The sequence below is a fragment of the Macrobrachium rosenbergii genome, chromosome 7 (assembly GCF_040412425.1).
Source record: "Macrobrachium rosenbergii isolate ZJJX-2024 chromosome 7, ASM4041242v1, whole genome shotgun sequence".
NCBI lineage: Eukaryota > Metazoa > Arthropoda > Malacostraca > Decapoda > Palaemonidae > Macrobrachium > Macrobrachium rosenbergii.
In genome coordinates this window covers 22,596,438-22,602,500 of record NC_089747.1, presented here as the reverse complement: position 1 = coordinate 22,602,500, position 6,063 = coordinate 22,596,438, and the positions used below count along the sequence as shown (strand labels likewise).

The 6,063-nt window shown below is 32.7% G+C and overlaps 1 protein-coding gene across 1 annotated transcript in view; it reads right to left on the bottom strand.

Annotated features, from left to right (window-relative positions):
• Positions 1 to 4,836, bottom strand: part of LOC136840227 (uncharacterized) — a 70,218-nt gene extending 65,382 nt beyond the window's left edge. The window contains exon 1 of the mRNA XM_067106813.1: positions 4,318 to 4,836. The gene's annotated coding sequence lies outside the window, so the exon portion shown is untranslated. The remainder of the gene's footprint in view (positions 1 to 4,317) is intronic.
• Between the last annotated feature and the right edge of the window lie 1,227 nt (positions 4,837 to 6,063).

Sequence of the window (6,063 nt, the reverse complement as noted above, 5' to 3'; positions counted from 1 at the left end):
AATGCCCATTAATATCAATTCACTTTTCCCAAGGTAAAATAAATTCAGCAGGGAGGGGCATTTGCGGCGCAGTACTTGAAATTAAGAAGTCTGTGAATTTGTGACTATATAGGCTATGTATATACTGTATACAGTATATACATATATATATTTATATATCAGAATTTATATATTTATGTATATTTATAAATATACTTATATACATATTTATAAAGAAAACGAGGGATGACAGAAAAGTGAAGACTGCCTATACATTGGAACTTACGAGTCTAGGGTAGAATGATAAAGGGAATATATAGGAGAGAAAGAGAGAATTAAGAATAATGAAAGAAAACAATAAGAAGAATATTGAAAAGCAGGAGGTCAATATAGCGCTGTAAAGGAAAACAATTTATCAAGAGTAAAGCACAAAATATACATTGACATGAGTGAAGGGAAAGATGACAAAATAGTTGCAGCATCTAAGGGCCTGGATTTAGTACCAGGTAGAAGCTTAAGGCAGTGGTTCTCAATCAAGGGGGGGAGGGAAATTGTGACCAAGGATTTTTAACATATGCGTATTATTTGGAATGCACCTTTTGAGGCAGACAGTTTTGGAAAGGGGGGCGGGGGACTGACATACGATGAAAGGGTGCACGGGCCAAAAAAAGGTTGAGAACCACTGGCTTAAGGCCTTACTTAATTGGCATCACCTCCACCATCTCATACACTGCAGTCCAGGTCCCCTTATGCTAGAGGTATTTTGTGAATCTTGCCCTCTAATCATGTTCATGTTTACCCTGGCACTTTATTTACTTTACTTTGCTCAGGTCTATTAGGCTCCTGCGTGTTAAAATTTTTTTCTTTTTTTTTAATTCTTCTCTCCTTTATTCCCCTCTTGTAAAAATATACAATGTAGTATATATATATATATATATATATATATATATATATATATATATATATATATATATATATATATATATATATATATATATATATATATATATATATATATCTCAAACAAACAATGAAGAATAAGAGAATTTATTTCTGGTGATAGAAATTCATTCTCGCTATAATGTCGGTTCAGGATTCCACAATAAGCTGGAGGTCCGTTGCTAGGTAACAGTTGGTTCTTAGCCACGTAAAATAAATCTAATCCTTCGGGCCAGCCCTAGGAGGCTGTTAGCCAGCTCAGTGGTCTAGTTAAACTAAGGTATACTTAACTTATATATACAGTATATATATATATATGTATATATATATATATATGTATATATATATATATATATATATATATATTTATTTGTATATGTATGTATATATATATATATATATATATATATATATATATATATATATTTTATTTATGCATACATCCACACACACACACGCACACACACATATATATATATGTATATATATAAAATCCTAATCTGTAAAATTACTCCCATTATATCAATTTCTGTCCCATGATTATCTGACAGCAATCCACATCCCAGCGCTTACGAAACCACCCCTATTACGGGAGATTCTGTCACTCCCTACTACGGTAACTCGGCTCGTGTTACGCAGGCCGCGTCCCGATATTAGCAATGTGAATATTTCACGGAAAGGAGGAGATCGGCCGATAATGATTAGGTCCTCTTCTCGAGATTCGTCTTCGGCTTTTAGGTAGAAAGTGCGACCCTCTCTTTCCCACGCGACAGTCGAGGCAACTCCCGTTTTTGTGTGGCGGTGTCACTGAGGCTCTGTCTCGGAGCACGATATTGTTTTTCTTTTTTTCTGTAAAAGGAAACTATTGAGATGGCTTTGTCTGCCCGTCCGCACTTTTTCTGTCCGCCCTCAGATCTTAAAAACTACCGAGGCTAGAGGGTTGCAAACTGGTATGTTGATCATCCACCCTCCAATCATTAGACATAACAAATTGCAGCCTTCTAGCCTCAGTAGTTTTTATTTGATTTAAGGTTAAAAGTAGCCACAATCGTGCGTCTAGCACCGCTATAGGTGCCAACAACACAGGCCACCACCGGGACGAAGTTTCATGGGGAGCGGCTGAGAGTTTCAGGGGCCGTGGCTGAGAGTTTCATACAGCATTACACGCTGTACAGAAAACTCGATTGCGCCTAAGAAACTTCGGCGCAGTTTGTACTTGTATATATTTTTGGCCGCCGAGATGAGAAATGATAATCGTTTTGACATTAATGAGTGCGTTCTTGTTTGTGCAAGATGTCAGTCATGCAGTAGTTGGGGTGTCAATAAGGTGTCTGTTTAATATAGATTTTGTCTTTGGTTTAAAGGTGATTTTCTTCGTAACTTCTGGCTCCTGTCGAATCGATCTCGTGAAAGTCGTTTTGCTCTGAGTCCTGCGTGTGTGCACGCGAAAGCCTCATGCTGCTGATGTGAAGCAGAAAATAACCCTCGTAAGGGCTTGAATGACTTCGTATATATCTACTGGTGAAGGTGTAAGTTCCCACGGAAAAGAAGTTAAAAGAAAGGCTAATTGTCAAGCAAAGGAATATGGTAATTATGGAAAGTAACCGTCAAATAATTAAATTTGCTGCTTTACGTTTCTCATTAATATAGCTCTTCACTAATCAACAGAAATGACATAATTTTTATGAAAATCAAAACTTGACATCGGAGACGGGGCTCCTCGTTATTCAGACATGCATCAACAGATTGTTGGACTCCTTTGCAGTGGACCGTTTCGGCGATTTTAAGATTTAGGCCGTTGCTTCCTTCTTGGAAGAGCACGGTCTTCTTATGGTGTGTGCTCTGTTCTTTGTCATATGAATAAGAATAACACCATAATAGTTATTTAGACAAGCAAACCTTAAGAGATTGTGTAATTTTCTTTTATTTACTTTGACAGATATGCATTTGTAGACATCGTAGTTTCATAGCCTGTGTTAAAAAAGTTCACATGACATTATAAAAAAAAACATCATATATGATCATGTTCGGAACGAAAGTTTCAAGAAGATCTTTCGGATAATTGTAACATGAGTTACAAATACTCACTCAGCGTATGTATGTGTATATATATATATATATATATATATATATATATATATATATATATATATATATATATATTTATATCTAATATATACACTATATATATATTTTGAATATGCGTATAATATATAAGTATACATACGTATACATATAAATATATATATATATACATATATATGATTATATTTATATATACATATAATATATATAGGCTATATATATGTATATACACTATATATATTTTATATATGCGTATAATATATAAGTATACATACGTATACATATAAATATATATATATATACATATATGATTATATTTATACATATAATATATATATATATATATATATATATATATATATATATATATATATATATATATATATATGTATATATATATGTATATGTAATATATATAATATATCGTATAAAATGTATATCTATGCTGAAGTAATAACTTACACCCAAGGGAAATTAGACCTGATAAGTGCTTCGTCCTAGCAGGATGGCAGGGGTGGTCAAAGTCACTGTCTGTCGCTTAAATCAGCAACGGTTCGACTCCTGCCGAGACAGAAGCACTCATCAATTACAATTGCCCCTGGATGTAAGTCATTCCCAAGGTGTAGCACTGGACATCAAACGATATTTTGTGGCTATATATATATATATATATATATATATATATATATATATATATATATATATATATATTTATTTATCTAATTATACAGTATATATGTATATATATGAATATATATATAAAATGTGTATATGTGTGTGTTTTTAATACACAGGCACACATATATACATGTATAATATATATAATATATATATATATATATATATATATATATATATATATATATATATATATATATATATATATATATATATATATATATATATATATATATATATATAATGAATGTTCCTCTACTCTAGGTTGCCAATAGCATTTTGCAAATAATCCCATTGCCTACAAGCGTTCGTTCACGTAATTATGTCATGGTTGTTTTTATTATGTTTCATTGTTCATGTGTTTAATCACTGATAATTCAAATATTGGTATCCTTATTACAGTAGTTAAGAATCATTCAGATTAGTTTTATTTTATGTATATTATTCTTTTTTTGTATTAGTTTATGGTCTTTTCCTTAGATAGGCGAAGTATGTTATTTCTTTATTTTCTGTTATGGAAATTGATTTAAGGTTTGTTAGTGCCCTCATCTTAAGTGTAAATTATGAAAATAAAGAAAGGCAAATTTCTCGGTACTTACTTAGACTAATCCTAATAAACACTGGAAGATCCCTTACCTTTATCGCTGTTATACAACCCAGATGTCTTTCAGGTAAATCCCTCTTAGGGTCCAATGAGCGCCTGAAACACCTGTTGCAGAGTCACGATTTCCTTTTCGGAACCTTTTGGAACAAATGTTTATTTTTCCCTTATAACTGTGATCGAAAATTCTTTGGAAAGTTCATACGAAAACGTGTCACCTTAAGTATCGTATACTAATTACATAGTAAATTAGTACTACATTTACCACATTTACGTCACTCGAAGTAATTTTTTTCTCGCAAGCTCCCTGTTGAATTTGCGAGGATTGTCAACACGGTGGAGTAAAGGCAAAGGCTCGACAGCACAGCCACAGCCAACGAACAACGACGGTAGGCTAAATAGCTCTATTCAAGGGGCGGGAGCGAGGGAAGGAGAAAGAGAGACGCGAGGAGGCAGAGAACACTTCGGCTTCCCGAAAAAAAGAGGGAGTCGTTGCAGCCCCGCGTGTTTGTGCCGCGAGACCCGACGATCGAATGAGTCAAAGAGGCGTCGGCGGACTGAACTCATTTCACTTCTTCACTTTCGCACGCCTCGCGGGCTTCCAGCTTCTTCCAGATCTTCAGTCCGTAACTCGAATTGTTCCCTCGAGGGACGTTCCTTGATTGCCCTGGGTCGCATCCGGAGGTGTATCTGATGACGAGATGAAGTCAGGGTTTATTTCTGCGTGTGAAATGTATAATTTGATTTTGATAATATTTGGATGATGTACCCCCCTTCGTTAATATCCTCGTTAAGGTCTTCATGTTAGTTCTGTTGCAAGATGAATGAAATGGAATTTATGATGATTGGTATAAAGCTATGTTATTACAGAACAGGTCAGACATTTCACCTCTCTTACTGTCCACGTGCTTGGGAATTACCGTTCATCTAGACCAAATGCCTTGCCCGCAATGAAAGAAATCAGATAATATACTCCGTTGTTTATTCAACGATCATAATGACCGGCTTTGTTGCAAGAATAGCAAATGTAGTGGGCATAAATTAGATAGAAAATTATTGATAAACAATAATGGCGGAAACACATCATCAGTGGAATGCCTTGCATTCAACATTATATATATATATATATATATATATATATATATATATATATATATATATATATATATATATATATATATATATATATATATATATATATATATATATATATATATATATATATATATATATACATACTGAGGTAATTTATGCATCCAACACATATACATACATACATACACAAACACACACTCAAACAGACCTGTATATATACATATATATATATATATATATATATATATATATATATATATTTATATATATATATTATATATATATACATATATATATATATATATATATATATATATATATATTACTGTAAAATATTTCTGTTAAAACAGAATTCCATCTAATAAAAGGACCCCATAAAAACACCAAAAGGGGTAGAAATTACAGCGTTATATATCGAAGACAACTGTCTTCCTCAACGGAAAGGTTACCCTTTTGATGTTTTATGGGCTCCTTTTATTATTATTATTATTATATATATATATATATATATATATATATATATATATATATATATATATATATATGAATGAAAAAGGCATTCATCTGATTACGTGTTTCAGCCAGAATCGTTCATCAGTAATTTTTTATCTAATTTATGCCCACCACAGTTGTCATTCTTGCAACAGCACTGGTCATTATCATCGCTGAATCAGCAACGGATTGTA